We start from the raw sequence: 10893 nt of genomic DNA, 5'->3' as shown, positions 1-10893 counted from the left end.
GGGGGGGGTTGGGAGGTTAAAAGGATATGAACACACTGGATACAAAACATTCCGAAATCCACTTCCACCAAATTATCCGAAGCAAATCAATGACACGTTCCCTACAGGAATGTTCATCTCAGCATTGTTCATATCAAAAATGTGAACGCAATCGACGGTGGGAGAGTTGGTTAAATAAACAATGGTGTGTCACTATGTTGGAAAACCGCGCCTCCATAAAAAATTATGTTCTAAAAGAATGTTTGTTCTAGAAGAATGTTTAATGACATTAAGTGGAAAAACCAAATTACCAAAGAGCAGTATAGAGTTGATCTCATTTTGTTAAAAATTGGAAACAGAGAGTGTAACAGACTGAAAGGAAATACACCAAAACGTTAAAATTGGTTACTTGGTGCTGTTCAAGAATTTCCAAATTGTTTACAATCAACGAGTATTTCCTATTGATTTTAATTTTTGCTTTAAGGTTAGATAGCTTTACAAAGCACAAGGTGGAATTTGATTCAACCCTTCCAAGGAGAAGCAGTGAATCATCAAAGTCCCTAACTTCCAGTAATGAGAATGAGACCATCCATTGCATGATTCCACGTTCACATGGTGCCCAGCACAGGGTGGTCGTAGAGGCAAGTCGCTGAATGGCTGCACCATGAAGCTCAGTGGTGACACCATGGGAGATCCTAGCCATTCAGAAAACAACTGGCAGCTTCTCTTTGCATGAGGCGCTTTGTTGGGTGAGGCATTCAGCGAGACCAACAACCTGTGGTCCTGTCCTACTGGGAATTTCCAACCGATCAATTGTAGCAACACACCAGGAGATTGATAGCATTGTGTTTGGGAGATTTACATTAGCGACAGTGTTTACATTAAGTATAAACAGCAGGCAGTGACCCAGTGCCTTTTGAAGCCCCACTCGGAGAGAGCCTCTGGCCTTCATGGCTGGTTTGAAGCAGTCAGAGTTACAACCAGAGTGAAGCAACCACAACTTTGCCCCAGAACACACATTTAGAGATTGCAAAAATTTTAAATAATGGTTTTCAGAGATTGAGAAATTTTTTAAATGGTTATATTTACATCATAACAGCACGAACATTCTTTCCTCCTGGAGGTATTATCTGGGCTTGTTGGTAAGAGTAAGTAGAAGAGATAAGGCCTGCTCAGATAACTCAGGTGCCCCAGAGTCTTCCTGGGAGCAGCTGAGCTGCCTGGAGGGCAGGCAGTCTGGGCAGACACTACTAGTGCTGCTGGGGTTCTCCGTTCACACCTCGATGACCCTGGACAGAAGGCATCTGTCCTTCTGTCCTCTGAGACTCCCTGGTGGCCCGGAAGTCCATCCGCTGTGTCCCCCTCACCCGCTGCCTTCTCGTTGGTCTACTCGCTCCTTCCCAAACGGGAGATGCCAGGGTCGATGGACTGATGACAGAGATAGTGTCTTCCCAAACGGAAAAGGAAACCCATTCATTGGAAGGAGGGTTGACGTCAGGGAGTGGTGGGCTGCTGCCCCTGATAGCCGGGCTGGTCTCCATGGCAGGAAACACCAGGAAATCCTGAGCCCAGGGCCTGTGCCTCACTGTCTGTGATTCACTCCCTGAACAGAAAATCCTGCCAGTGCAAGAGGAAGGCCCCTCCTCCCCTAGCTTGCTTTGTGAGTGAGGGTCTCCCCCAAACGCAGGGCCCTTGGCAAATTCGAGCAGGAGGAAGAGTCTGGCCAGCCCATCTTCTGCCTCAGCAATGAGAAACTCGCCTATGTCACTTTGACATGAGGGCTGATCAGCTGTTTCTGAAGAGCACGCTCTTATTTTACGGGGAAAATAGCCTAGGTACTAAGGATGGGATGAAAGCAGCCTTGGGGCCACTACCCGTCTCTCCCTCCACCCTTCCACTTGGTCACGGCCCAGCCTCAGCAACCTGGCCTTTTTTCAACCCGTTATACTCTCCATACAAGCCTCCTGGCCCAATAACAGGATTTTATTTTCTTCCTATTACGTACGTACTGTGATCTAATCTAATTCATTGGTTGGTTGTTGTGTGTTTTGTCTCCCTGCCCTCGTCCCCCTGTGTGAACCCTTGGAGCCTTGTGTGCTCTGAGTGCCCAGAACAGGACCTGGCACCAGACGTGGGCCTCATGCATGCGGGTTTCACAAGTGCACACATGGTGAAGGTGATCACTCCAGAGCCTCCCAGCTGCAGGAGGGAACCACCCTACTTGTGCGTTTGCACCCAGGGTGGGGACAACAGTGGCTTGGCCTCCTGGGAGTTTACTGACCTGCTTGCCACAGGTCAGTTTGCAAACCTAGCAGCTCAGGCCTACCTGTTGGGGCTGGCTCACCTGAGCCCGAGGTCTTCCTTCAGGCCAAGTGGCCTTTTCCTGCCTCCATTCTCCCCAGGATATAGCCTCTCCACTGAGCTGTTCCTCTGACCTTTTCCAGTCCTTGATACCCTTTCCCCAAAACTAAAACCTGACCTTAGCCCTCCCTGGCATAAGGCAGGCTTCTGTTCCCTCAAAGCAAGGCCTGGCAAACATTTTCTTATAGGGCCCAATAGTGGATATTTTACACTTTGTGGGCCAGATGGCAATTACTCAACCTTGGAGCAAAAGCAGCCACAAGCAATACAAATGAATGCGGCTGTATTTTCAATGAAACTTGATTTACAAAAACAGTCCACCAGCCCGTGCACCCTAGTTTGCCATCCTCTGTTTTAGAAAACAGCTTTTCTCTGTACGGCCCTAAAACTGGGTGAGATGAGGTCCTCTGGCACCAGGGGCCTGAGTCAGCTGGGGCTGTAAGGAGGCCTGGAGGAGCTGAAGGTTGTAAAGAACAGATTTGCCAAGCACTGAAGCTCAAATCAGCAACCTCCCCGGTAGGGGTGGGGAACTGGTCAAGGTTCTGGCATTTATCATTTAAACTTTTCAATGTCGAAAATCTTGTCATCTGCAAAACAAAACACCTATTGCACAATGGCTCCCTCGCCACAGAGAGGCCCGGGATAATCTGGCATTTCATCAACAAGAAGTCAGAGCCCAAATTTCTGGAAATGCCTCCTGGGCAGAGCATGCTGGTTTGTTTCTCTGTTGCTGGTTGGAGATAAATGCAGCTCTCAGTTTCAGGGGAATCTCGGCCTCTTGTGGCGTGGCAGGCAGCCAGCACCACCCCAGCAAGGAGCTGTGTGCCTCCGTGATGCAGCAGCCCATCCTGGGGAAGCACGTCGGCCTGTGGCCAGTTATGCCCCAGGGACGCCCGGGCTCCCCTGCAGCTCACTTGGGTGGCTGAAGCCAGGAGTGGAGGGCTGGACCCCGCCTTGCCTCACCTTCCCCTGGCCAGCCCCCCACAGTGAATTGAAGCAAGAGGCTGAGTGTTCACAGGGGCTAGCCTCTGACTCCTGTGCCTGTCAAGTCCTGCTTGAGATGAGGCCCGATTAGACCAGGCCCAAGCAGGTGGGAAGGGAGGCCCTAGACTCCAGGGCCCAGGCTTGATGTGTTTCCAGTCTCCTAGAGTTTAGGGAATAAAGTAAGTTCCCCGAAGTCAGTCGCCCTGTCTTTTAGCCCAGAGAGGGGGAGGTTGGAAAGACATAGACCAGGTGGAGTTGCTCCGTCAAAGCCCACAGCTCCTGAGAGGGAGGGGAGCGGGGGAAGGCAGCTGTCCTGGGGGGTGGGCCTGTGTTGAGCTCGAAAGCCCACATCCCATCTGAGGGTCAACAGAGACCTGCCAGAATGCTGGCCCACTGATGCCAGGTCATCCGATTTTTCCAAAGAAAGCCCCAAATTCGGATGTGGTTGTGAAATTTCCAGATTTTTAAATGTTGTTTCAAACACTTTTTAAAATTCTGCACAGGCCAACCAATGCATCTATGGGCTGTACTCAGCCTGTGGTTCGCCACTTTGCACATGTCCTTTGGTCTGTAGAAAAAAATGTCCCAGATGCACAGGAGGCAGATCACAGTTCACCCGTTTATACTTGAATGTTGAGCCATGGGACTGTCTTGCCTATTCGTAGAACACATTTAGCTTACAAAGTTCCAGAAGTCGGAGAATATGCAGGACCCACCTCCCACGGGTGGAATGCAGGGTAATGTTCTCAACTTCTCAGCTTGTAGCCGCCTTAGCTTGAGCTTGGAAGCAGGAGGCTAAGGCCTTCAGTGGGTGGAAGGGAGAGGGAGGCATAAATGACCAGCAGAAAACACGCGGGTGGTGTGCAGGTCCCGGGCTCTGCTTGTTCCTGGCACCTACGAGCTGGGAGACCTAGGGAGGTCAGGTGACCTCTCCAGACCTCAGCTGCGCATCAGACTGCATGTGTCATTTCCACTGGGAATCCCTTCAGATGTCCTCCTCCCCAAAAGATTAGGTCTCCCCATGATGTGCTCGAACAGCCACCCCACCCTCACCCCCCTCAGGACTTCATAGTACTTAGTCCAGTTGAAATTAATTAGTTATGACATTAATTGTGGGAGAATCTTATCCTTCTGGAAAGAATCTAAACTGCAAGAGGACCCGGACTGATAAACTCTAGACACCCAGCATGATCTCTAACACATAGTAAGTGCTTAATAATTATTTCTTAAAGGAATGAATGCATGAATGAATGAATGAATGGCTTTGTAAAATAAGTCTTGCAGGAGTGAGAAGTGACTCCAGGTGTGTCCACCTACACCAGAAATCTGGACTGCTACCAGCATTTTGCTAAGAATTAGAAGAGGCAGTTCACATATCCTGGGTTTAGAAACTGAACTGCACCAGTGTGAGGCCATGCAATGAGCATGGGGACAAGTGGAAGGGATGGCACGGGAGAGCCACCCCAGTGCCACACCGTAGACGCTCACCTCTGTCCCTAACAGACTCCCACTCCTCCTTCTTGCAGTCAATTATCTTTTCTGACCCCAAACCCACAGACCCTGCTGTTCTGGGGGCTGGGGTGGGAATAGTCTCTGTGTGCCCCCACTTCTCCGCCATTGCGGCTGGTTTAGGACTTTCGGAACCAGAGAGCCAGTGTATCATTTCCCCTTTGAGTTTGCCCAAATCGGTCTGTGACACAGTGCGTGTCACTGTGTCCTTCGCAATGCAGAGGAGACAGGGGGCTTCCTGGTGGTGCCACAGACCTAGGTCGCTGCTGCTGCAGAAGCCTGAGTGCAGCCTGTGGGGGATCAGTTCGCATGCTACACACATGCTGCCTGGCCACCTCGCTCCAGAGGCCAGCCCTCCCGGCTTATTGTAGGGCGAGCTGGACAGTGGCTTCCACCGGGTCCCCCCGCCAGCCCTAAGTTCTCCCAGGGCGTCTGGGGCCCAGGGCAGTCTCCCAGGAACTAGCCTCACTCCTCACCCGAGCGGGCTCTCCTCCTGGGCACTGCCACTTTAGCTCCAGGCACCCCGCCAGGCAGGCCTCATTTGCATTGCAGCCCAGATGGTTTACCACAGCCTTGCTTCCCAGAACTGCCAGCTACCCTCTTGTCTGTTCCCGGGCCCAGGCACGGGCGCGGGCGAAGGCCCTGCGCAGGCACAGTGCCACTTCGGGGCACATAAAGACGATTCCCACCCCAGCCGCGGCACAGCAGGGTCTGTGGGCTTGAGGTCAGGGGAGATGATTAGCTGCAAGCTAAGTCCCCTCCTTCTCTGCCCTCCAACTCAAAACTTGGAACAGATGTGGATTCCATACAGTGCTGGCCGGAAGACTCCCCCTCCCCCCTGCTCCTGTGCACCCCACACACTTCAGACTCTGCACCCTCCTAGCGTCACCCCCCACTCACCCACCCCCCCAGACCGCCTCTGTGGGTGGAAGAATGGGCTCCCCAGGGCAGGGGTCGGGAGCTCGGGTCCGGCCCAAGCCCCAGAGGGAACAGGAATCTGAAATGACAGAGTGGGTGGGTGGCTGGGTGGGTGGGTACAGTGTTTTCTTTCCCCTCACTTTTTCTGGGAAATGCCAGAGGCTGGCTGGGCCTGGAATGTCAGGCTTGAAAGAACTCCTCCACTGCACAGACATACAGCCACAGACCTTTTCATTAGCTCAGGGGCCCCTCCCGGCAGGAACAAAGGCCTGGAAACTGGAATGCTGTTCCCCACTTCCAGGTGGCAAGCCATTGTCCCTGCCTCATGGGAAGCCTGCCCGCTGGGACTGTCTCAAGCAGGAAAGAGAGACATTAGGGTCAACCTGGTATGCAGCCCCTAAACCCAGGAACCTTTCCCCTGCACTGGGAAGGTCATCTCTGCCGTAGTCCTGCTGCCAGCAAGGCCCGTCTCCACCATCAGTCCCAGAGGGCAGGGGCTTCAGCTGAGAGGGGCTGAGGTGCATCAGGGCTGGGCTGCCCAAGAAAGCCACACTGGGGTCACAGGGAGCAGGGCTTCCAAGAGGTCAGGCATAGTGCAGCCTCCCCCAGCATCTTCTCCATATTGGCCTAGAGTAAGGGGGCAGAGGGGGCACTGCCATCACCAGCACTAAACTAGAAGTTCCAGCGGGAAGGAACCAGATTCCTTTCCCCACCATTGTGTCTCCAGGCCTAGCCAACTAACTGGCACATGGTAGAAGCACAATCAATGTGAAATCAGTAACATCGGGCCACTGGGCCGTCAAACCCTGGCTGCCTCCAAGTGCCGGAGGAATCCCACCAGCCTTGAAGACAGAGAGGTCCTTGGGCTTGGCATCGAGCAACTCTGTGGTCTGAGGCTAGTCTCCCAACCCATCTGGCTGCAAACACAGGCACCAAACAATGGCGCCTGCCCCAGGCTGGCCAAAGACAAGGAGATCAGCTATGCAAGTATGGGACCTTGTGTTCACCGAGCCATGCCATAGCTTCCCGTGAATACCCCATGGGCACCAGGGTTTTCATCTGTGAGGTCTGGGGAAGAGCGTATCATCTGTCACACACCGTGAGTAAGCCGTGCCCCACAGGCAGCTGAAACCACTGTGTACTTCCCCTCCATCATGAATGAATCTTTATTATCTTTATGACCAAGGACCTTTGCCTGGAAATAGGATTCTGACTTCACAGAAATTCTGCAAAGGGAGCGATCAGGAAAAGGCGGGAGCCCCCTAAATCCCTCTGCCAGGAAAACAGCAGGGTCGGGCAAAGGGGCCAGACCAGGAGAACGCCTCTCTCCTTGAGCCCACCACGCAGGGATGGTGAGAGGCAAGATGCCACCACGTTAGGTCTGCCCAGGTTTGGGCACCTCTCTTGCCAGGGTGTGAGTCCCTTGGGACTGTGCCCTGTGTTAGCCCACTTGTCCATGACTCTTATAATTGTTTCTCCTCCCCCACTTTTCCAGCAGTCTGAGTCCTCACTCCCTTTGTCTTCAGATTAGCAGGCCTACTAATCGCCACCAAACCACACACTCACCCTCTCTATTCCATCTACACAGCCCCTTCTGAGCTCTGCAGGAAGAAACCAAAAGCTACTCTAGGAGAAAGCAGTTGGTGGTATCTAACAGTGATGGAAAACTGAAGTCAACACAATCCTTATTTAAAGATTCATTGAGCACGTTCTACGTACCAAGTTCTAGGCTTACAAAGAAAACACCAAATATAGTTCGTTTCCTCAAGGTTCTCATGGGACAAGCGGTCGGAGCATGTTGGTCAACGTGGAAAGGGTCAGACTGGAAGCTCAGGCTCAGTCTCTGCCAAATGTTAAAGGAAAAGGAGGAATCGGCCCAAGTGCAGAAGGTACCTCCACCCAGAGGGGAGCGAACACACCAAGACCCCTGCCTGGGGAACATTTTGGAGACAGCCTGGACCTCCATGTGGCTGCAGCATGAGGTGTCAGTGGGGCAGTGACAGCTGATGACGCTGAGATGGAGCAGGGAGCCTTAGAAACACACTCACTGAGAGGTGTAGGTCATCCCAGAGGCAGAGGGAAACTCCTGGAGATGAAGAAAGCCAAAGGGAAATGTGGTGGCTGGCTGAACTGCCTGAAGACAAGCAGTTTTTTGGAATGTACCTTACACAGGAGACACAGAGCTCTCCAAAACGTAAAGCCGTTCAAGGCCACATCCATCCCCTAGCAGCCAAGCCGCAGCAGCCCAGCTCTGCCCTCCTCTCCCTCCCCAGACTCCCCAGGGCTCTCAGAATAATTATAGCTGATATGCACTGAGCACTTAATAGTGCAAGGCACTACTGTGAGCGTTTGGTACGCATTAGCTCATGTAGTCCTCACAACTACTGGATAAGCTAGGTACTATGATCAGCCCATTTTACAAGTAAGGAAACCGAGGCTCAGCTGGGGAAGTGAGTTGCCCAAAGTCATTACAGCTACCAGGTGGTGGAGTCCCCTGAATCAGTACGCAGGGAGCCCATCCCACCTGGCCACTACATGCCCTGACCTTCCCCATGTCAGGGCCCTGGGCATACCTGCTGACCTTGTCTCTCCTCTCTGCTCTTCAAATCATCTCTATCCTCTTGGGCCCACCCTAAGCTCCCTGCCAGTCATGCCGCCCTTGTTGCTGGCCCCCTGCAGAGCCCAGGCTCACTTGCTGTTGACACTGGGACTTACTTGTTTCAAGAGGTATGAGTCTCTCTAATCAGACCGGTATTCCCGGAGCTCCAGGGCTGTTTCCTCCTCCTTATCTCTCTCTTCAAACTACCTCCTCCCCCTCAAAATGGATTACCACAGTCTCATAGGATCACAATCACACCCACCTCTTTCTTATGGCTCCCATCACTTGGGGGGCGGGTGGGGGGGCTGTCCCAGTCTCTTGCCTCACCTGTCTCCCTGCAGGATTCACCCAGCACGTGTGTCTTCCCAGCACTTCGCCCCGTGCCTGGCAAAAGCAGGCACTCATTGAGGGTTTGTGGGATGGATGAATGAACTTGACTGTGTCAGAGCATCATAATTTACAAAGCACTTTCTCATCCATTAACTCAAGGGCTATTCCTTGTGAGTCTTCCTTGTCTTTCACGGGGCTCAGCATAGAAGTGTATGATCAATGGATGAGAAAAAGAATGGACTCCTGATTACAGAGAGAAGAGAATCCATTCCATTAGCCCACAAGCACCTTGAGGGCACAGACTGGGTCTTATTCATCATTATAGTTCAATGCCCAGCACAATGCCTGCTACATAGAGCCCAATTTCTGTGAAATGTTTTGAATACATCAATTTCCCCCTCTGCAGAAGTGAAAAGACTTCCTCCTTACTACTGCCATAATAGAATCCAAAGGGACGGTTGAACTGAATTGCTTCCATTTCTAGCACACTTTGACGGGCAGAACCTTTACTTGTTTTTTCAATCTCAGGTCTTTGATGGGAAAAGGTTATTATGCCTATTTTGCAGATAGCAAAACTGAATCCCCGAGAGGCTGGGTGTCCTCCCCAAATCTCACTTAGTCCCCCGGCATCTGTGGGGGAGAGAGGTGATGGCGCAGATTGAAGACACAGTGGCAAAGGCAGTGAAGTGCCTATTGGCTCCCCGAGAAACAAAGGGACCAGGTCTCTGTCCTAGACTCCCAAGCTGCCTGGTGTCAACGTCACCATCTCTCCTTCCTTTCCGACTCCTTATCTTCAGTCGTGAGGGCAGGGACCAAAGCCCACTGCCCCTGAGTCCTTAGAGGTGACAATCTAAGTGCCACCTAAGCTGGTTTTCAGGTGTCTTCAGCACCCCACTGCCTGTCTGGGGTTAGAGTGCAAAACCTTCCATCCTTCATAGAGGTAGCCCTGGTTCGGCCAAACCACCCACACCCATGCTAACAAAGCCAAGAGCGCAGTTCACCTCAATCACCTCCTCTTCTCACCCCTGGGGAGAGGTCAGAGACCCACACTTAGAGGTGGGGGGTGGGCACATTTTAGACTCTGCTGGGCCATCGGGAAGTGGACCTAACTCCTGAAAACTTTTCTGGAAATTCTCCCCTGCTGGATTTGTTCCCCCCCCCCAGGTCTAATTCCAGACTGTGATGCAAATTCTCCTGGGTCCCCCATTAGGTCCCCTAGCCCCAGCTCCTGAGCCTGCATCCCCACCGCCCCCTCTGGTTTCCAGGGCTTAGGGGGGAATCGCACCAAACTCCACTCCACCTACGAGAACCCGGGGCGCCCTCTAGCGGACACAGGGCGCGGGGTGCGGCCAGAGCTTGCCCTTCAGTCAGTCCCGCCGCGTTAAGAGCACCTGGCCGGACCCACGCCACACCACGCGGGTTTGGAGACCCAGATGTGTGAACGCGGTTGTTGTTTGTTTGATTTTGTTTTTTTGGGAGTGGGAGGTGGGACCTCTGTCAGCGTCGGCAGAGAACCTGGCAGTGGGCCGATGGGCTGAGGCCGGACAGCCGCCACGCAGGCTGCGTCCCCTCCACCCCGGGACTCGGGCTTCGCCTCGGGGACATGCTCACAGGTGACTGTCACGCGCCGCCACCCCTGCCAGCTCCTAGGTCCAGCCCCAGTTTCACGGCCCGGCTCTGGGGTGTCCCCAGTTGCCTCGCGGCAGGCCGGGGCCTCCTGGGACTGTGCCCCGGACCTCTGGCGGGCCCGGGTGGGGGCGAGGGGGGTGTCCCCGCGAGGTCCGAGAAGAAGGGAAGGGGAGCCGGGAGCCTCTCCCGCTCGGCCTCCTGGAACTGCCCGCGCTCCCGGAGCGGCGCCCCCGCCTCTGCCAGAAACCGGCCTTCTTAGAAGGAGGGGGGAAAGTGTGAATGAGAAGTTGGGGGCGGAGCGCGCGCGGGGGAGGGGCCGCTGCCAGGAACGCGCCGCCGGGGCTGGCGCCGCGCCCGCCGGCTGCCCTGCGTCGCTGCGCTTTGTCTGCGCGCTCGTCTCTGCCGGTCCCTGGCGTGGCCCGCGGCCCGCCCTCGGCCCGGGCCCCTCCCTCGCCCTCCGCGCGCGGCCTTTCATTGCTGCGAGTAGTGACTAAACATTACAAGAAGGCCGGCCGCGCAGTTCCAGGAATCGGGGGGGGCGGGGCCCGGCGGCCGCGTATATACCCGCGAGCGCGGCCTCCGCC

Source organism: Hipposideros armiger, unplaced genomic scaffold, assembly GCF_001890085.2.
Source record: "Hipposideros armiger isolate ML-2016 unplaced genomic scaffold, ASM189008v1 scaffold_87, whole genome shotgun sequence".
Lineage (NCBI taxonomy): Eukaryota > Metazoa > Chordata > Mammalia > Chiroptera > Hipposideridae > Hipposideros > Hipposideros armiger.
Note: the sequence above shows the minus strand (reverse complement) of the source record.